Source organism: Balaenoptera borealis (genome assembly GCF_965194805.1).
Source record: "Balaenoptera borealis genome assembly, chromosome: 12".
Taxonomy (NCBI): Eukaryota; Metazoa; Chordata; class Mammalia; order Artiodactyla; family Balaenopteridae; genus Balaenoptera; species Balaenoptera borealis.
Genome location: NC_138869.1, coordinates 7349273 through 7371707, shown reverse-complemented (window position 1 = coordinate 7371707; position 22435 = coordinate 7349273). Strand labels below are relative to the sequence as shown.

The 22435-nt window shown below is 42.8% G+C and overlaps 1 long non-coding RNA gene across 1 annotated transcript in view; it reads right to left on the bottom strand.

Annotated features, from left to right (window-relative positions):
- LOC309607133 overlaps positions 1-19867 on the bottom strand; it is a 39596-nt gene extending 19729 nt beyond the window's left edge. The window contains exon 1 of the long non-coding RNA XR_014232274.1: positions 541-19867. This is a non-coding gene — a long non-coding RNA (uncharacterized lncRNA). The remainder of the gene's footprint in view (positions 1-540) is intronic.
- Positions 19868-22435: the final 2568 nt, after the last annotated feature.

The window sequence follows — 22435 nt, the reverse complement described above, 5'->3', positions numbered from 1 at the left end:
GCCAGGTTTCCACTTCATGGGGAAAATTCAGCACTTATGTTGGTTTCAAATTACTTGTGCCTAGTGTGGGAACGCCACGCTATGAAGAAGAGGGCTCCTGTGTGTGTGTGTGTGTGTGTGTGTGTTTATTCACTTATCACTCACTCATTCACTCATTCATTTTAGTTAACATTTATCATACCAAGCTTGTCATGCACTGGATGAAGGAATTTAGTGTCATAAGATTGTTTTATCTTTCCAGTAATTTGACTCAGTGGATACACTTGACCCCATTTACGGGTGAGGAAACTGAGGCTCAGTGAGGTTATATCGACAGGCCTGAGGATGCTCCGCAGTGGGCTTTGATTTGACGCCAAAGCCTCTTCCCCTTTACACTAGGGTTTGGTTCTGGTGCTGCCGGCTGTCACCTGAACGTGAGCACCTAAGGAGTTCTGCCAGATCTAAGTTCCTTGAATCTCTGGGAAAGGTGCCCAGAGCTTTAAGTTGGCCAAGAAACACCGTCAACAACCTGGCTGTTCCAAGGTTCTCAGCCTTACCCACCTTTAGGGCTTTGCTAGATGTTTCCTCCTACTTTTCAAGGGCTGGGCAGCACAGTGGCAAGAATGCAGACTCCGGAATCAGTCAGAACCCCCCGACTGCTTATCTGTAAAACAGGGGTAAAACAGTCTGTACTTCCTGAATGGGGTGGGGATTAAATGCCACAATGCAGGATGCCTCAATCATTAAATGTACCTATGAGTCACCTGGCCATCTTGTTAAAATACAGATTTGGATTTAGCAGTTCTCGGGAGGAGCCAGAGATTCTGAATTTCTGGCAAGCTCCCAGGTGATGCCGTTGCTGCTGGTCCAAGGACCGCACTTTGAGTAGCAAAGAGAATGTTCCTGTGGTGCACTTAGTGCGATGTCTTGGTACATAATTAATGCTCCTCCATGGTAGGTATAATAAAGAGAATAATAAAAATTCACCATCTCTGGAAACCCAGCCCAGGTATTCGCTCTGCCCTCCCAGGGTTCTCTGATAAAAGGAAATGTACCAGTTTATTACGAGAGACAGATTTTTTTTTCCTGGCACTGACTTCTAAGAGAAATTGATCACCTGGATCCTCAGATAAGGGACTCCAATTAGAACAAAGGATCATGTCTTCAATGCTGCTGCAGGAGCCCACAACGTGTAAGCCAAGAACAATCATCAGAGAGGGTCTCAGGCCCAGGTCACCTCTGCAGGACCCAGGAGGGAATGTCTCTCTCAGATGCTCGGTTTCCTGCCGGCTGCACAGGACACAGGCTCCGGGATGGTGGCCGCGCTGCTTGGCTACCCCCTCGCCCATAGCACAGGCACAACAGCGCCCTTCTGGTAAGACTGTCGTGAGGGCCACAGATAGCATGTGCCCATAGTTAACACCTACTCTGCATCAAGAACTTTAGCTTGAACCATATGAAATTGCTGATAGAGACCAATTTTTGACCTATAATGGCTGGAGCTAACATATGACCTGTGTAATCCTTACAACAAACCTTTGAGGCAGATGCCGTTTTTACCACCATTGCCGCGTTCTAAAGTGAGATCCTGCCCGTGGTCACGCGGCTGGTGGTGGGCAGAGCCAGGTTCACATGCAGGTGGCCTCGGGCTTGCGGCCGCACTGACCCGCCTTTCTCCTGACGGTGCCGGGAAGAAGACCATGAATGTGTGTTTCCTCCCCCTCAGTTGGGTCTAATGCAGACCCCTACAAAAGCCAAGGGCCCAGAGCTAATTGTCCTTTTCTGGCAGCACTTCTACAAGGAGCTGAGCCAGTTCATTCTGGGAACATTGTTTTCTGCTGATTTGGCTGGAGCTTGAGAAGCTGGAGAGGGAAACAGGCTTGGCCGGGTCTTTAGAAACAGCCTCGTCCGAGCGGCTCCTCTCCCGGGAGCTCAGTGTGGAGAAGTAGCATCCATTGTGCAGCCAGACCTGGCCTCATGGCTGTCAACCTGGCCGAATCGCTGGCCACCCCCCGACACTTTACTCACCCTGCATCCTCGTCCTGAGAATAGCCCGGGCTCTTCCACATCCGCTCTCGCGTAAATCCCTCCCTGGGGATGTTGGGCATCGTTTCCTGGGCCAGGCACTATATAAGCACCAGTTTAATCTTGCCTGTGGCCAGGAAGGGAGGGGCTATGAACAGCCAGTTTACAGATGAGGGCCAGAGAGAGGAGCTTTTTTTTTGTTTTTTTTGTTTTGTTTTTTTTAACATTTGTTGGTAGATTGGTTTGTGATTATGGGTTTTGGTGTTGGTTTTTTTAAAATTTATTTATTTATTTATTTATGGCTGTGTTGGGTCTTCGTTTCTGTGTGAAGGCTTTCTCTAGTCGTGGCAAGCGGGGGCCACACTTCATCGCGGTGCGCGGGCCTCTCACTATCGCGGCCTCTCTTGTTGCGGAGCACAGGCTCCAGATGCGCAGGCTCAGTAGTTGTGGCTCACGGGCCCAGTTGCTCCGCGGCATGTGGGATCTTCCCAGACCAGGGCTCGAACCCGTGTCTCCTGCATTGGCAGGCAGATTCTCAACCACTGCGCCACCAGGGAAGCCCTAGAGGAGAGTTTTTACTCAAGGTCACACTGTAAGTGACCAGCCAAGCCTGCTGAACTCCAATTCCACCCTCCTTCCACTACGCTAGATACCATGACCTTCCATCCGAAGACCCTGAAGAGCCCGTGCTTTTGTATCACTGGGAGAAGCGGCACTGGGGGAGCTCAGGAGATGGGGGCGAGGGCTGCCCTCGGTGCATGTGGTTGGGAGAGTTGACTCAATGAGAGTCCCACATTCACAGCCACAGGGATTGGTTCAGAGATGCCAGTCCAGTCAGAGTTAATCCTGGGGCTTTTGCTGCAACTACTGAGAACAGGTGCCCTCCTCGTGTTGAGGCTACCAAGCAGACAGAACGTTAGCCTGAAGCTGAAAGACCTACCTGTTTTGGAAACCAAACCAGAGGAAAGCGGAGCCAAGGCATAGAGAGACTAATTTCCTTTTTTTTAATAAATTTATTTATTTTATTTATTTATTTTTGGCTGTGTTGGGTCTTCATTGCTGTGTGCGGGCTTTCTCTAGTTGCTTCGAGCGGGGGCTGCTCTTCATCCCGGTGTGTGGGCCTCTCACTGCGGTGGCCTCTCTTCTTGCGGAGCACAGGCTCTGGGCGCACAGGCTTCGGTAGTTGCGGCACATGGGCTTCAGTAGCTGTGGCTTGCGGGCTCTAGAGCGCAGGCTCAGTAGTTGTGGCGTACGGGCCTATTTGCTCCGCAGCACGTGGGATCCTCCCAGACCAGGGCTCGAACCTGTGTCCCCTGCATTGGCAGGTGGATTCTTAACCACTGCGTCACCAGGGAAGCCCTAGAGAGACTAATTTCTGACAATATTCTTTTTTTTTTTAAATTTATTTATTTAATTTATTTATTTTTGGCTTCATTGGGTCTTCGTTGCTGCACACGGGCTTTCTCTAGTTGCGGCGAGTTTGCGGTGTGCGGGCTTCTCATTGCGGTGGCTTGTCCTTGCGGAGCACAGGCTCTAGGCATGAGGGCTTTAGTAGTTGTGGCACGCGGGCTCAGTAGTTGTGGCGCATGGGCTTAGTTGCTCTACAGCATGTGGGATCTTCCCGGACCAGGGCTCGAACCCTTGTCCCCTGCATTGGCAGGCGGATTCTTAACCACTGCGCCACCAGGGAAGCCCTAGAGAGACTAATTTCTGACAATATTCTTTGAGGCTCTTGATCCAGCCAGGCCTCCGCAAGCTCCTACTTACACACTGCCCTTGACACACAGCTGATCACCTTCCAAAGTAGCCCCTTTTGTTCCTGAGCTGAAACTTACCTCGCTGGAACTTATACTGATTGGTTTAGTTCTTCCAATCGGAAGGGCAGCAAAAAGCTCTAATGACAAAAGGATATGGTTTCATATCCCAACTCTGACATTTACTCTTCAAGTCTCAATTAAAATTGGAATGATAATACCTATGTCAGAGGGATGTTGTGGGAATGTAAGAACTATTATTAAGTGCTTTACTTTTGTTATCTTGTCATATTGTCACTGTTATATTTGTTACCAGACTGTGAGGCTCTAGACATCAGGGACCTCAGATTCTCCAGCACCCAGCAGTGGTTGGCACAGAGTAGAAACTCAATAAATTCTTGTTCAAATAAATTTGACCTCCCACCTATAGACAGCTATTTGGGGACAGCTGATCTGTCACCCCGAATTTTCTCTTCTTGTCCCTGCCCTCATCTTCACCATTTCTTTACGTAACACAAATGGTTTTTCTTCTTAAAAAGTGTACTAACTCAATTATTCTGTGAATATTTATCAGTTACAACCAAAGGAATGAAAATAAGATCCCATGGTACAAAAAACCTAGATGTTTAGGTTTCTAACACAATATTCAACTATTTTACTTATTTAATGTTTTACTCAAGAAACAAAACAAAACCAATCTGTCCTAAAATTTGAAATGAGATCCCTTTCTCACAGTATCTCTTGCTGTCTGTTGGGAGTGGTGTGGGCACACTTGGCAGTCACAACAGGCTGCTGAAATGGGACGAGCAGGTAATAGGAAACAGCTGCTTGGCCTGCACTGTCTCTAAGCCCCAAATTGGTGACAAGGTGCCACAGACAAAAGACAGGCAGTTATGGTTTGGGTGGAGGGCCCACAAGCAGCGATGAACTCCTTGCCAAGTTCACCAGGCGAAGCAGCATCAGCTCGGCTGGCCACTGTGCACCAGGCAGCACGCCCCGCACACGCTCTCTGTCTTCAGAGCTGTGTGCACGCAGAGATGCTAAGGGAAAGCCTCGCTGTGCTCTGTGTCCTGCAGTAGCTTCATAGCTCTAGTCCAGGATGCTGCCCACACAGTAGCCAGAATAACCTCTGACAGCAGCAACTAGACCAGCAGTCAGCAAACTACCCTGTAAAGGGCCAGAGAGTACGTATCAAAATACCTAAAGGCTTTGTGGGCCAGGTGGCCTCTGCCACAACTCCGCTGCTCTGCCGTTGCAGCCTGCAAGCAGCCACAGACACTACATAGACGAACGGGCAAGACTGGGTTCCAATAAAACTTTATTTATAAGCAACAGGCATTGATCTGGATTTGGCCCTCAGGCTATAGTCTGTGGCTCATTGGTGCCTCTGTTCAAAACCCTGTAGTGGGCTTCCCTGGTGGCACAGTGGTTAGGAGTCTGCCTGCCAATGCAGGGGACAAGGGTTCGAGCCCTGGTCTGGGAAGATCCCACATGCCGCGGAGCAGCTAAGCCCGTGCGCCACAACTACTGAGCCTGAACGCCTAGAGCCTGCGAGCCACAACTACTGAGCCCGTGTGCCACAACTACTGAGCCCACGCACCTAGAGTCCATGCTCCACAACAAGAGAAGCCACCGCAAGGAGAAGCCCACGCACCACAACAAAGAGTAGCCTCCACTTGCCACAACTAGAGAAAGCCCGCACATAGCAGCGAAGACCCAACGCAGCCAAAAAAAAATAAAAACAAATAAAAAACAAAAACAAACAAAAAAAAACCCCGTAGTGGCTCTCACCCCGCAGAGGCAAACCCAACTCCTAACCTGGGTAGCAAGGAGTGGCCTGGGCAGGTCCCCCAGCACCATGTGAGCTCATTCCTGCCTCAAGGCCTTTGCACTTGCTGTTTCCTCCGCTTAGAACACCTCGGTGCCCACTTCTCATTGTCACATGACTCATCATTCCCGTTATTTAGGTCTCAGAAAGGCCATCCCTTCAACCCCCCGAAGTGACCCTCGCCTCCCTCCCTAGTAGCTCTTTATCAGAGCACCCTGTCTTATCTTCTGCATAGCACGCATCACAGTCTGAATGGATCTCTTCTCTTTTTAAAATTTTTTTACATTTATTTATTTATTTTTATTTTTTTGGCTGTACCACATGGCTTGCGAGATGTTTCCCAACCAGGGATTGAACATGGGCCGAGGCAGTGAAAGCCTGGAATCCTAACCCCTAGGTCGTCAAGGAACTCTGGAATGGATCTCTTCTCTTTGTTTACTTTTTCATAGTCCTTCTGCCATAAGCTCAAGGAGGGTAGGGAACCTGAGGTCCAGTGCCTCTGTCCACAGGGTTGGATGGCAGCACATGCGTGGAGAGTGAGTGAATAAATGAGCGGATGGGCAATCCAGTAGCCTCCTAAGCGGTTCCCCTCATCCTCCCATTCCTTCGATTCCATAGCTCTCTGATGACAGAGGTGTCTTTTAAAATGAATATCAGATCACACCCTGCCACAGCTTTAAACACTCTAGTAACTTCCCACTGCTCAAAATCCAAACTCCTCACCACCGCCCCAGAGGCCCTGCACAAGCGACTGCTGCCTGTCTCTCCCAGCCCGACTCTCTGTTCTGAAGACAGGCTGCCCAGAGGGTCCACTGATGTGACCCCAAAGGATACCACTTGGCGGTAGAGGTGTTTTTGCATGATCAGAAAACAGGTTACGTTCCAGGAATTCACTTCGAATCAAAGGATGAGGCTATGAACGAACACCTGACTCATGAGAGGCCGGGAAGTCATCCAGTTTCCTCAGATCACCCTGCCCAGGTCAGGCTCTCGCTGGGACGTGCTCTGGGCAGAAAGAGAGAACGTGATCTCTTCAGACTGCTGCCAAAGCCCAGAGGGGTTCAGATCAGGGTGTGTGGGGATGTGGAACATAGAGCTTTTAGTGCTCTTCTGGCTTGACTGGAAAGGTGAGCGTGGAGCTGTCAGGGGAACGAGGACGCAGAGCGGGCAGCCTGGTGCTGTGGGCTCCTGTGCACCACGTAGATCACACTGCATCCTCCGCTGCTGCACTCAGCTCCATGAAACTGGAGAGCAGAGACGAGACCATGTGGGCAGCCCACATGGGTCTGGTATAGCCTATTGCTTGGCTGTACTGAGATGAGAGATTAGAAATCCACGTTATGGCTTCTTCTCAAATCGGTCTAGACAGTAACATCTAAGTGGCTAAAAGTAGTACAGATTCTCTCATGGATGCTGCATAAAGTAGGTACTCGACATGAGAAGAAGATAACAAAGGTATTTTCATTTCAGGTGTGTGTCGGGGAATGAAGCATCTGTTTTTCTGAACTGACGCTCAACATGCAGTGTTAGCAGCAAGACACAAAGAGCACCCACTTTGGGGCATTTTTAAAAGCCGGGCCAGTGTACCAGTGCATCACAACCTAACAGGCTTATAAAAGTGACTACTTCCTGTTTCTGACCTCCGATCCTATTTGATGTCTACTTGTTTTCACTTTATCTCACTGCCCTACTGTGAATACTTATCGCCTTGCCCTGAATTCCTCCCCCTTTCTCATGATCTCTAGCTTTGGGCCCGCCCTGACTCCCAGGTGCTGGCTCTCCTTCTAAGGGTTAGCCTAGCTTGCTCACCGTAACTGGTGCCTGGTAGGTAAGCCCTGGCCCTGAGCCCCTGAGCAGGGAGGAGAGGGACCGTGCTAACAGAATAGACATGGTCTCCCCACCCAGGGCATCTGCACCTCTTCTACAACATCCCATCTGTCGGTTACCCTGCTCCACCAGGACACCTCCAGGGCCAGGAAACTGACTTCCTGGGACTGTCCTTGTTGTTTTCTGACAACTCTATCAGAAAGCACGAGCTGCTGAGCTGTCGACAGGCTTGAGAGCGGCCCTGAAGCCATCTGTTTCCTGCAGAGTGCTGACGCAGGGGTGTGAGCTCCGAGGTGGCTGTCAACATCCATTTTGCCTCTCACTTGCTGAGACCAACGCTGGAGCCTGCGACATAAGTTAATCACTTCCACTTCTCTACGGCACAGGCTGCTGTGCTTTTTCTGCCTCTGGCCATTCATGCGCAGCAGATAACCACAGCCACAGCACCGTGTGGAACACGGGCAGGATTCTGAGCGAGCCAGATATAGCCCGTTATCACTGCAGTTACAGTGTGTGGGCTCATTGAGAAGTTATGGGACATTTTATCAATGAGGGACGCTGTCCCAGAAACTCTGGTGTTGTTCATGTGAAGGAATGGAGGTGAAGATGAAGGCCGTGGAGATAGGGGGGCCGGCTTATCTGGCATGTTTTCCCAGTGAGGTCAGACACCAGTGCCACGCCATCTCCCCGGGTGGAAATAAACCATAGGATGCCAGAGCTGGACACCCTGGGAAACTTTACAGAGGGAGAAATGAGACCCAGCAAGAGGACAGGACTTGCCCAAGGTCCCTCAGGGAGACAGTGTCAGAGACTCAGGCCTATAAGCAGAAGAGCCCTGCTGCACTCTGCAAGCAGTGTCAGGCTTTCGAAGGAGGAACAGGATATTTGAGGGTGTGAATGTTTTGCTTTTCTGCCTTTAAAACTTAAAGAGGTCGGTAGGGAGTCAGGAATGAGGTGTTTCTTTAGAATCCCAGTTGGAAGCATGACTTTTCATTTACATCAAATGTCTGTATTTTCAAAAATAATTTCACTCATTTTCAGTTTCAGGTTTTCTTGTGTACATATGAAAAATGAAATGACAGTGATAAGTATTGGTTCCATTAGAAGAAGCACGCTGAGAACTATTAAATGAAGATAGTTTTATATCAATGGCATTACATGATTCAAATAGAAAATTTGTTAATTCCAGTGATGTTGGTTTTTTTAAATCCAATTCATTGAAGTTCATTCAACCAAAGATGATATGACATTATTGTGAAGACTACTGTAAATTTAGTTTAAAGTGCAACTCTAGAGAAACAAATCATCTGTTTTTGAGGTGATAACGTAAAAATTTTATTGGCATACAGCATCATGATAAAACAATATTCTACTTAAATAGAAGTAAATAAGATAAAAAGCCTAAGGAACAGAAGTATACTTAGAGTTAATTGTGGTACACACATACTTCATAGTTTTCTCCAAAATAAGCTGCAATATTAAATATATGAATATTTGTATATCCCCATAATTAGAGTAACAAAAGTACAAATATTTTCATGATAAATGATAAATGATAAAAACAAAAACAAAAAATTCCCAGTTCACAACTCTAATTACTAGAGAGTTCAACATATCTGTGAGATCCACAGGGAAGGAAGATACATTCCCGTACTCACTGATCTGTCTATAACTATGTCCTGAGCACAGCCCCATCCATTCCTTCAGCAGTCCTGTTCCAGGCACAGGGGCTGCGGAGGTGAACCAGACATGCAGCTCCCACTTCCACAGAACTCACGTTCTAGTCAGGGGAGGCAGATAATAAACAAATAAGAACATAGAATATAGAGAATAAAGAGAAAACAGAATATTGAATAGAGAGAATTTTGGATGGTGGAGGTGCTTTGAAAAAAAATAAAGCAGATTAAGGGCACAGGAAGTTCTGAGGACATGGGTTGTTGTTGATACAGGGTGGCCGAGGGAGATATTGCAGAGAAGCTAGCATATGAGCAGAAATCTGAAGAAATAAAGGAGCAAGCTTCGGGGGCATTTGTGGGGAGTCCTGCAGGCAGGAAAGAAACAGTGCAAAGGGCCTGAGGCAGGAGTGAGCTTGCAAGCAGGCAGCTGAATATAGAGTGTGGATTCAGGGAGGAGACCCAAGCTGGTGATGCTGATTTGGGAGTTGTCAACCTATAGGAGGCATTTAAAACCTTCTACATGAGATAGGATGAAATCACCAAGGGAGTGAGTGTGGTCAGAGCAGAGGAGTCGGGGGAGAGAAAGCTTCAAGGAGAGAGTCAAAGCAGTGTCCACTGCTGCTGAGTGGTCAAAAAAGAATGAGGAGTGACCATCGACCATGGGAGTTAGCAACTTGGAAGTCATTGCTGGCCTTGATAGACCAACTCAGTGAAGTAACAGGTACAGAAGCCTGATTTTGAGACCAGGAGGAGAGTAACTGGAGAGAGGAGGTGAGGACAATTCTTTTGAAGACTTTTGCTATCAAGAGGAACAGAGAAACGAAGCACTAGGGGTTATAGGGTCAAGACAGAAGACAGCTGTCAAAGTTCCTGGAAATGCGGCCCCTCCCCAACCCCACATCCCTATCACCAGGAGAAAAGCCACACCCCAGAGCTCTGAGTGCTCCTGCAAGGCCCCCTCTCTACCTCTGAACACTCAGAGCCTTGCCACTGCCATCCATCTGCTTGGAGACCTTCAAGGCCCATCTCAACATTTCTGTGTGGTTGTTGAAGAAAGATATTAATCATATATATAATATACAATAAATGTACCAAGACAACTTACTGTAAGCAGAAAATGGACAAGCAAAGTGCCCTCTGAAAGAGAACAACAGAGGAAAATGATTTATATTAGAGGGCTTGGAGAAGGCCTTTCTGAGGAAGTGGCTTTAAAGCTAAAATCTGAAGGATATGTAATAATTTACCACGCAACAAATGATGGGAAGAGCACTGTGAGTGGAAGAGCATCTGCAAAGGCTCTGAGGTGGGACATGGCATTGCATGCTACAAAACTGGAGGAAGAATGGGTCCAGTGAGAGAGGGGTATGGGGCCTGAGGGGAGGCTTGTGGTGGCCCCCAAGCTGTAAGCTTATTCAGCTTTCTGCTTTCTGGAGAACTGCTTGTCTCTTTCTTGGTATGCACTCCTGACGCTGCGGTATCGAGCGTAAAAAAGGAAAATGGCTTGCGGCCAGTTTCGTTCCAGGTGCCTGCTCTGGATATAAGAGCCCCTGGTTGTTCCCCAGAAGAAGGACGTGCTGCCCTAAGGGGGAAGTCTGTATCTCCAGAGAATGGCCCATAGAGCATGCTGACGCATAGGCAGTGGCAACAGAATTATGTGGAAAACAAGGTTTACTGATTTATTGTCTGCTATTCGTTCCGTACTAAACCTATATATACATTCATGCTCTTTGAATAAACTTGCCTTGCAACCATCAGTTGTCTTGGCCCTTCTGATCCCATACTGGTGCTTTTTAGTTCCTTAACCCTCACCGCCAGGAACTTCTAGCTTTCTGCAGCCGGTCTGCGGCAGAGGCTGGAGTCAGATTTTGCAGGGTCCTACAGAGGACCCCTGTGTTAAACAGGCTTTTGGTTTTTATTTTTCATTCCAAGTACAACGGGCAGCCACTCAATGAGCAAACCATTATGTCCATCTAAGTGCCCACTATTTTATGCTTGAGAAGAAAGGAAAACAGTCAGAAGCAAGACATGAAGCTTCCTTGAGGAAATGAGGACAGACAGGGCCTCTTCTACTTCCACTCCTTGGTTCCCATGTAGTCTACCTGGTGGGGTAGACCCATCACCATATAATGGCTGCTATTTCAAAGTGCACATTGAATCTTGAAAGACAGTGCCCCAGAGTGAAAATGGCTCATACACAGGAAAAAAAGAAATGAATAGAAGTGTTCCCTAAGGAAGCCAAGACACTGAGCTCACTTTAAAAAAAGACTATAAGTCAACTATTTAAAATGTGCTCGGGACTTCCCTGGTGGTCTAGTGGCTAAGACTCTGCATTCCCAATGCAGGGAGCCCGGGTTCGATCCCTGGTCAGGGAACTAGATCCCACATGCCGCAACTAAGTGTTCGCAGGCCACAACTAAAGATCCTGCATGTCACAAAAAAGATCCTGAATATGGCAACAAAAATCCCGTGTGCTTCAACTAAGACCTGATGTAGGGGAAAAAAATATATATATATGTATATATATATATATATACTCAAAGAACTAAAGGAAACAATGAGAATGATGTGTTGACAAATAGAGGTTATCAATATAGAGACAGAGATAGAAATTAAAAGAGGAACTAGAGACAAATTCTGAAGTTGAAAAGTACAATAACTAAAATGAAAATTTTATTAGAGAGGTAAACAGCATATTGGAGCAGGCAGAAGAAAGATTCAGGAAACTTAAAGACAGGGCAATTGAGATTACCCAGTCTGAGGAGCAGAAAGAAAAAACAGTAAAGAAAAATAAACAGAGCCTAAGAGACCTGTGGAACAGCATTAAGCATGCCAGCAGATGCATAATGTAAACTCCAGAAGGAGAGCAGAGAGAGAAAGAAGCAGAAATATCAGAAGTAATAATGGCCAAAACTTTTGCAAACTTGATGAAAGATATAAATATATACATCTAAGAATCTGAGTGAACCTCAAGATCCTCACTGAGACACGTTGTAATCAAACTGTTGAAAGCCAAAGGCAGAGTCCTAAAAGCAGCAAGCAAGAGATGACTCATCACATACAACATTCGCAATAAGATTAACAGCTAATTTCTCTTCAGGAATCATGAAGGCCAGAAGGCAGTGGGAAGATATATTCCAAGTGCTGAAAGAATAAAATGGTCAACCAAGAATTCTATACCCAGGAAAACTATCCTTCAAAAATGAAAGAGAAATTAAGACTTTCTAGATAAACAAAAACAGAGAGTTCATTGCTTGTAGACCTACCCTACAAGAAATGCTAAAGGAGATCCTTCAGGCTAACTGAAAGAATACTAAATTGTAACTTGAGTCTACAGAAGAAATAAAAAACACCAGTAAAGGTAATTTCATAAGTAAATATAAAAGTCAGTATTAAGGCATTTGTGGTTTGTAACTCCTCTTTTTTTCCTGTATAATTTAAAGGACAACTACATAAAAAAATTTTTTTAAATATATTAACGGGCACACAATGTATAAAGATGTAATTTGTGACAATAAAAATGTCTATATGCTGTCTACAAGAGACCCACTTTGGATCCAAATACACAAATAGGCTGAAAGTGAAAGGATGGAAAAAGATACTTCATGTAAATGGTAACTTAAAGAGTTGGAGTGGCTATACTGACATCAGACAAAATAGACTTTAAGACATAAATTGTAACAAGAAAGAAAGAAAGACATTAAATAAAGATAAAAGAGTCAATCTACCAAGAAGTATAACAATTATAAATATATAGCACCAAATAACAAATTTACAAAGCAAAAACTGACAGAATTAAAGGGAGAAAAGACTGTTCTACAATAATTGTTGGCGATTTCAACACCTCACTTTCAATAAAGGATAGAACTACTAGGGAAAAGATAAACATAGAAATAGAAGACTTGAACAACACTATAAACCTATGAGACCTAACACAAACAAAACACTCCACCAAGCAGAAAAATACACATCCTTCTCAAGTGCACATAGCACATCCTCCAGGAGAGAACATAGGTTAGGCCATAAAACAAGTCTCAATACATTTCAAAAGAACAGAGTCATAAAATGTTTATTCCATGACCACAATGGAATGAAACTTGAAATTAATAACAGAAGGAAAACTGGAAAATTCATGAATACATGGAGGTTAAACAATACGCTCTTAAACAACCAATGGCTCAAAGAAGAACCAAAACCTACCAGATGCAGTGAAAGCAGTGCTCAGAGGGAAATTTATAACTGTAAATGCCTACTTTATTTATTTTTTTATGTTTATTTTTTATTTATTTATTTTTTCTTACTGGTCATGCATTTTATACACATCAGTGTATACATGTCAATCCCAATCTCCCAATTCATCACACCACCACCCCCACCCCCTGCCGATTTCCCCCCTTGGTGTCCATACATTTTTTCTCTACTTCTGTGTCTCAATTTCTGCTCTGCAAACCGGTTCATCTGTACTGTTTTCTAGGTTCCACATATATCTGTTAATATACGATATTTGTTTTTCTCTTCCTGACTTACTTCAGTCTGTATGACAGTCTCTAGATGCATTCACATCTCTACAAATGACACCATTTTGTTCCTTTTTATGGCTGAGTAATATTCCATTGTATATATGTACCACAACTTCTTAATCCATTCGTCTGTCGATGGGCATTTAGGTTGCTTCCATGACCTGGCTATTGTAAACAGTGCTGCAATGAACATTGGGGTGCATGTGTCTTTTTGAATTATGGTTTTCTCTGGGTATATGCCCAGTAATGGGATTGCTGGGTCATATGGTAATTCTATTTTTAGTTCTATAAGGAACCTCCATACTGCTCTCCATAGTGGCCGTATCAATTTACATTGCCACCAACAGTGCAAGAGGGTTCCCTTTTCTCCACACCCTCTCCAGCATTTGTTGTTTGTAGATTTTCTGAAGATGCCCATTCTAACTGGTGTGAGGTGATACCTCATTGTAGTTTTGATTTGCATTTCTCTAATAATTAGTGATGTTGAGCAGCTTTTCATGTGCTTCTTGGCCATCTCTATGTCTTCTCTGGAGAAATGTCTATTTAGGTCTTCTGTCCATTTTTGGATTGGGTTGTTTGTTTTTTTAATATTGAGCTGCATGAGCTGTTTATATATTTTGGAAATTAATCCTTTGTCTGATGAGTCATTTGAAAATATCTTCTCCCATTCTGAGGGTTGTCTTTTCGTCTTGTTTATGGTTTCCTTTGCTGTGCAAAAGCTTTGAAGTTTCATTAGATCCCATTTGTTTATTTTTGTTTTTATTTCCATTACTCTAGGAGGTGGATCAAAAAATATCTTGCTGTGATTTATGTCAAAGAGTGTTCTTCCTATGTTTTCCTCTAAGAGTTTTATAGTGTCCGGTCTTACCTTTAGGGCTCTAATCCATTTTGAGTTTATTTTTGTGTATGGTGTTAGGGAGTGTTCTAATTTCATTCTTTTACATGTAGCTGTCCAGTTTTCCCTGTACCACTTATTGAAGAGACTGTCTTTTCTCCATTGTATATCCTTGCCTCCTTTGTCATAGATTAGTTGACCATAGGTGTGTGGGTTTATCTCTGGGCTTTCTATCTTGTTCCATTGATCTATATTTCTGTTTTTGTGCCAGTACCATATTGTCTTGATTACTGTAGCTTTGTAGTATAGTCTGAAGTCAGGGAGTCTGATTCCTCCAGCTCCGTTTTTTTCTCTCAAGACTGCTTTGGCTATTAGGGGTCTTTTGTGTCTCCATACAAATTTTAAGTTTTTGTTCTAGTTCTGTAAAAAATGCCATTGGTAATTTGATAGGGATTGCATTGAATTTGTAGATTGCTCTGGGTAGTATAGTCATTTTCACAATATTGATTCTTCCAACCCAAGAACATGGTATATCTCTCCATCTGTTTGTATCATCTTTAATTTCTTTCATCAGTGTCTTACAGTTTTCTGCATACAGGTCTTTTGTCTCCCTAGGTACGTTTATTCCTAGGTATTTTATTCTTTTTGTTGCAGTGGTAAATGGGAGTGTTTCCTTAATTTCTCTTTCAGATTTTTCATCATTAGTGTATAGGAATGCAAGAGATTTCTGTGCATTAATTTTGTATCCTGCAACTTTACCAAATTCATTGATTAGCTCTAGTAGTTTTCTGGTGGCATCTTTTGGATTCTCTATGTATAGTATCATGTCATCTGCAAACAGTGACAGTTTTACTTCTTCTTTCCAATTTGTATTCCTTTTATTTCTTTTTCTTCTCTGATTGCCGTGGCTAGGACTTCCAAAACTATGTTGAATAATAGTGGTGAGAGTGGACATCCCTGTCTTGTTCCTAATCTTAGAGAAAATGCTTTCAGTTTTTCACCATTGAGAATGATGTTTGCTGTGGGTTTGTCATATATGGCCTTTATTATGTTGAAGTAGGTTCCCTCTATGCCCACTTTCTGGAGAGTTTTTATCATAAATGGGTGTTGAATTTTGTCAAAAGCTTTTTCTGCAACTATTGAGATGATCATATGGTTTTTATTCTTCAATTTGTTAATATGGTGTATCACATTGATTGATTTGCATATATTGAAGAATCCTTGCATCCCTGGGATAAATACCACTTGATCATAGTGTATGATCCTTTTAATGCATTGTTGGATTCTGTTTGCCAATATTCTGTTGAGGATTTTTGCATCTATATTCATCAGTGATACTGGTCTGTAATTTTCTTTTTTTGTAGTATCTTTGTCTGGTTTTGGTATCAGGGTGATGGTGGCCTCATAGAATGAGTTTGGGAGTTTTCCTTCCTCTGCAATTTTTGGGAAGAGTTTGAGAGGGATGGGTGTTAGCTGTTCTCTACATGTTTGACAGAATTCACTGTGAAGCCATCTGGTCCTGGACTTTAGTTTGTTGGAAGATTTTTAATCACAGTTTCAATTTCATTACTTGTGATTGGTCTGTTCATATTTTCTATTTCTTCCTGGTTCAGTCTTGGAAGGTTATACCTTTCTAAGAATTTGTCCATTTCTTCCAGGTTGTCCATTTTATTGGCATAGAGTTGCCTGTAGTAGTCTCTTAGGATCCTTTGTATTTCTGCCATGTCTGTTGTAACTTCTCCTTTTTCATTTCTAATTTTATTGACTTGAGTCCTCTCCCTCTTTTTCTTGATGAGTCTGGCTAATGGTTTATCAATTTTGTTTATCTTCTCAAAGAACCAGCTTTTAGTTTTATTGATCTTTGCTATTGTTTTCTTTGTTTCTATTCCATTTGTTTCTGCTTTGATCTCTATGATTTCTTTCCTTCTGCTAACTTTGGGTTTTGCTTGTTCTTCTTTCTCTAGTTCCTTTAGGTGTAACGTTAGATTGTTTATTTGAGATTTTTCTTGTTTCTAGAGGTAGGCTTGTATAGCTATAAACTTCCCTCTTAGAACTGCTTTTGCTGCATCCCACAGGTTTTGGATCATCGTGTTTTTATTGTCATTTGTCTCTAGGTATTTTTTGATTTCCTCTTTGATTTCTTCAGTGATCTCTTGGTTATTTAGTAACGTATTGTTTAGCCTCCATGTGTTTGTGTTTTTTACGTTTTTTTCCCTGTCATTGACTTCTAATCTCATAGCATTGTGGTCAGAAAAGATGCTTGATATGATTTCAATTTTCTTAAATTTACTGAGGCTTGATTTGTGACCCAAGATGTGATCTATCCTGGAGAATGTTCCGTGTGCACTTGAGAAGAAAGTGTAATCTGCTGTTTTTGGATGTAATGTCCTATAAATATCAGTTAAATCTATCTGGTCTATTGTGTCATTTAACGCTTATGTTTCCTTATTAATTTTCTGTCTGGATGATCTGTCCATTGGTGTAAGTGAGGTGTTAAAGTTCCCCACTATTATTGTGTTACTGTCGATTTCCCCTTTTATAGCTGTTAGCAGTTGCCTTATGTATTGAGGTGCCCCTATGTTGGGTGCATATATATTTATAATTGTTTTATCTTCTTCTTGGATTGATCCCATGATCCTTATGTAGTGTCCTTCCTTGTCTCTTGTAACATTCCTTATTTTTCAAGTCTATTTTATCTGATATGAGTATTGCTACTCCAGCTTTCTTTTGATTTCCATTTGCATGGAATATCTTTTTCCATCCCCTCACTTTCAGTCTGTATGTGTCCCTAGGTCTGAAGTGGGTCTCTTGTAGACAGCATATATATGGGTCTTGTTTTTGTATCCATTCAGCAAGCCTGTGTCTTTTGGTTGGAGCATTTAATCCATTCACGTTTAAGGTAATTATCGATATGCATGTTCCTATGACCATTTTCTTAATTGTTTTGGGTTTGTTTTTGTAGGTCCCTTTCTTCTCTTGTGTCTCCCACTTAGAGAAGTTCCTTTAGCATTTGTTGTAGAGCTGGTTTGGTGGTGCTGAATTCTCTTAGCTTTTGCTTGTCTGTAAAGCTTTTGATTTCTCCATCGAATCTGAATGAGATCCTTGCCAGGTAGAGTAATCTTGGTTGTAGGTTCTTCTCTTTCATCACTTTTAAGTATATCATGCCACTCCCTTCTGGCTTCTAGAGTTTCTGCTGAGAAATCAGCTGTTAACCTTATGGGAGTTCACTTGTATGTTATTTGTCATATTTCCCTTGCTGCTTTCAATAATTTTTCTTTGTCTTTAATTTTTGCCAATTTGATTACTATGTGTGTTGGCGTGTTTTCCTTGGGTTTATCCTGTCTGGGACTCTCTGTGCTTCCTGGACTTGGGTGGCTATTTCCTTTCCCATGTTAGGGAAGTTTTCAACTATATTCTCTTCAAATATTTTCTCTGGTCCTTTCCCTCTCTCTTCTCCTTCTGGGACCCCTATAATGCGAATGTTGTTGCATTTAATGTTTTCCCAGAGGTCTCTTAGGCTGTCTTCACTTCTTTTCATTCTTTTTTGTTTATTCTGTTCCGCAGCAGTGAATTCCACCGTTCTGTCTTCCAGGTCACTTATCTGTTCTTCTGCCTCAGTTATTCTGCTATTGATTCCTTCTAGTGTAGTTTTCATTTCAGTTATTGTATTGTTCATCTCTGTTTGTTTGTTCTTTAATTCTTCTAGGTCTTTGTTAAACATTTCTTGCATCTTCTCGATCTTTGCCTCCATTCTTTTTCCGAGGTCCTGGATCATCTTCAGTATCATTATTCTGAATTCTTTTTCTGGAAGATTGCCTATCTCCATTTCATTTCGTTGTTTTTCTGGGGTTTTATCTTGTTCCTTCATCTGGTACATAGTCCTCTGCCTTTTCATCTTGTCTATCTTTCTGTGAATGTGGTTTTTGTTCCACAGGCTGCAGGATTATAGTTCTTCTTGCTTCTGTTGTCTGCCCTCTGGTGGATGAAGCTATCTAAGAGGCTTGTGGAAGTTTCCTGATGGGAGGGACTGGTAGTGGGTAGAGCTGGCTGTTGCTCTGGTGGGCAGAGCTCAGTAAAACTTTAATTCGCTTGTCTGCTGATGGGTGGGGCTGGGTTCCCTCCCTGTTGGTTGTTTGGCTTGAGGCGACCCAACACTGGAGCCTACCCAGGCTCTTTGGTAGGGCTAATGGCAGACTCTGGGAGGGCTCATGCCAAGGAGTGCTTCCCAGAACTTCTGCTGCCAGTGTCCTTGTCCCTTGGTGAGCCACAGCTGCCCCCCGCCTCTACAGGAGACCCTCCAACACTAGCAGGTAGGTCTGGTTCAGTCTCCTATGGGGTCACTGCTCCTTCCCCTGGGTCCCGATGTACACACTACTTTGTGTGTGCCCTCCAAGAGTGGAGTCTCTGTTTCCCCCAGTCCTGCCGAAGTCCTGCAATCAAATCCCACTAGCCTTCAAAGTCTGATTCTCTAGGAATTCCTCCTCCTGTTGCCAGACCCCCAGGTTGGGAAGCCTGGTGTGTGGCTCAAAACCTTCACTCCAGTGGGTGGACTTCTGTGGTATAAGTGTTCTCCAGTTTGTGAGTCACCCACCCAGCAGTTATGGGATTTGATTTTATTGTGATAGTGCCCCTCCTACTGTCTCATCGAGGATTCTCCTTTGTCTTTGCATGTGGGTATCTTTTTTGGTGAGTTCCAGTGTCTTCCTGTCAATAACTGTTCAGCAGTTAGTTGTGATTCTGGTGTTCTAGAAAGAGGGAGTGAGAGCATGTCCTTCTACTCCGCCATCTTGAAGCAATCCAAATGCCTGCTTTAAAGAGGAAGAAATATCTAAAATAATCCAACTTTCCACCTTAAGGAAATAGAAAAAGAAGAAAAACTAAACCAAAGCAAGCAAAAGGAAGAAAATAATGAAGATAAGAGCAGAGATAAATGAAAGAGAGAATCAAAACACAATAGAGAGAATCAATGAAATCAAAAGTTGGTTCCTTGAAAAAATAAAAAAAAAAAAAAATGACAAACCTTTAGTTAGAATGACTGAGAAAAAACAGAGAAGACTCAAATTACCAAAAGCAGGAATGGTGGAGACAACATAGCACAGTGGTTAAGAGTCTGGACTGTGGAGTTAGACTGCCAAAAGCAAAAATAAAAGTGGGGACATCCTAATGACCTTACAGAAATAAACAGGATTATAAAAGATGGTTATGGGGCTTCCCTGGTGGCACAGTGGTTGAGAATCTGCCTGCCAATGCAGGGGACACGGGTTCGAGCCCTGGTCTGGGAAGATCCCACATGCCTCGGAGCGACTGGGCCCGTGAGCCACAACTACTGAGCCTGCACGTCTGGAGCCTGTGCTCTGCAACAAGAGAGGCCGCGATAGTGAGAGGCCCGCGCACCGCGATGAAGAGTGGCCCCTGCTGGCCGCAACTGGAGAAAGCCCTCGCACAAGAAACGAAGACCCAACACAGGCATAAATAAATAAATAAATAAATAAATAATTTTTAAAAACAGTTTAAAAAATAAATAAATAAAAAATAAAAGATGGTTATGAACAACTTCATGCCAACAAATTAGATAACCTGGATGAAATGGACAAAGTCCTAGAAACACACAAACTACCAAAATTGGCTCAAGAAGAAACAAACTTTTACAGACCTACAACAAATAAAGATATTAAATCAGTAATCAAAATCTTCCAACAAAGAAAATCTCAGGACCAGATGGCTTCATTGGTGAATTCAACAGTGTTCAAAGAAGAATTAACAACAACAACCCTTCTCAACTCTTCCAAAGGACAGAAGAGGAAACACTTCTTAATTCATTCTATGAAGCCAGTATTACTCTGACCAAAGCCAGACACAGACATAAAAGAAAAGAAAACTAAAAACCAATATACCAATATGAGTATAGATGGAAAAATTCCTCAACATAATACTAGCAAACAGATTCTAGAAGCATATTAAGAAGATTATATACATAACCAAGTTGAATTTATCCCAAGAATGCAAGGGTGGTTCAACATACAAAAAGTAATCAACAAAATACACAATATTAATAGAATGAAGGTAAAAAAACAACAACTGTGATCATCTCAATTTATGCAGAAAAAGGAGTTTACAAAACCCAACATCTTTTCATGATAAAAAATGCTCAACAAATTATGAATAAAAGGGAAATTCCTCAACATGGTAAAGGCCACCTACGAAAAAGCCACAGCTAACATCATAGTTAATGGTGAAAGACTAAATGCTTTCTAAGATCATGAACAATACAAGGCTGTCTACTCTTACCATTTCTATCCAATATTGTATAGGAAGTCCTGCCTAGGGCAATTAGTAAAACAAAAGACAGTTAAAAATGGCAAGGCTTCCCAAAGTGAGCAACAGATTCAGTGCAACCTTTATCAAAATTCCATCTGCCTATTTTGCAGAAATGGATGAACTGATCCTAAAATTCATATATAATTGCAAGGGACCTTGATTAGCCAAAACAATCTTGAAAAAAATACAAAGTTGGAGGACTCACACTTGCCAATTTCAGAACTTACTACAGTGCTATGATAATCTAGGCAGTATGCTAATCACACACAATGGAGTGAAGTTAGAACCTTACCTAATAAAATATTCAAAAATGAACTCAAAATAGATCAAAGACCTAAACATAAGAGCTAAAACTATAAAACTCTTAGAAGTAAACATAGGATTTAATCTTCATGACCTTAAATTTGGCAATAAATTCTTAGATATGGCACCAAAGCACAAGCAACAAAAGAAAAATATATAAATTGGACTTCATCAAAATTAAAACTTTTGTGTATGAAAGGGTTCTATCAAGGAAGTGAAAAGGCAACCTATAGAACGGGAGAAAATATTTGCAGACCATATATCTGACAAAGAATTAATATCTAGAATATATAAAGAACTCCTACAAATCAACAACAACAAAACAACTCAGTTAAAAAAATGGGCAAAGGACTTGAATAGATAGTTCTTCAAAGAAGATATAGAACTGGACAATAAGTACATGAAAAGATGCTCATCATCATTAATCACTAGAGAAATGCTAATTAAAACAACAATAAGATATCACTTCACACCCACTAGCATGCCTATGATTTTAAAAAATGAAAAATAACAAATGTCACTGAAGATATCAAGAAATTGGAACTCATATTACACACTGCTGGTGGGAATGTAAAAGGTGCAACTGCTGGGAAAAAGAGTCTGGCTGTTCCTCTAAAAGTTAAACACAGGGACTTCCCTGGTGACACAGTGGATAAGAATCCGCCTGCCAATGCAGGGGACACGGGTTCGATCCCTGGTCCGGGAAGACCCCACATGCCGCGGAGCAACTAAGCCCGTGCGCCACAACTACTGAACCTGCGCTCTAGAGCCCGCGAGCCACAACTACTGAAGCCCACATGCCTAGAGCCCGTGCTCCTCAACAAGAGAAGCCACCGCAATGGGAAGCCTGTGCACTGCAATGAAGAGTAGCCCCTGCTTGCCGTGACTAGAGAAAGCCCGCACGCGGCAATGAAGACCCAATGCAGACAAAAATAAATGAATAAATTTTTTAAAAAATTAAGAAAAAAAAAAGTTAAACACAGAATTACCATGTGAAACAGCAATCCACTTCTAGGTATATACACAAAAGAACTGAAAACAGATGTTCAAGATAAAACTTCTACAAGAATTTCATAACAGTACTATTCACAGTACCCAAAAGGCAGAAACAACCCAATATTCACTGATGGATGAATGGATAAACAAAATATTGTATATCCATACAATGGAATGCTATTTGGGCATAAAAAGGAATGAACACTGATCCATACTTCAACATGGATCAACCTTGAAAACACTGTGCCAAGTGAAAGAAGCCACATACAGAAGGCCATATCTTGTATTATTCCATTTATACAAAATATACAGAATAGGTGAATCCATAGAGACAAAACGCAAATTAGCTGTCAGGGGCTGGGGTGAGGAAGAAATGG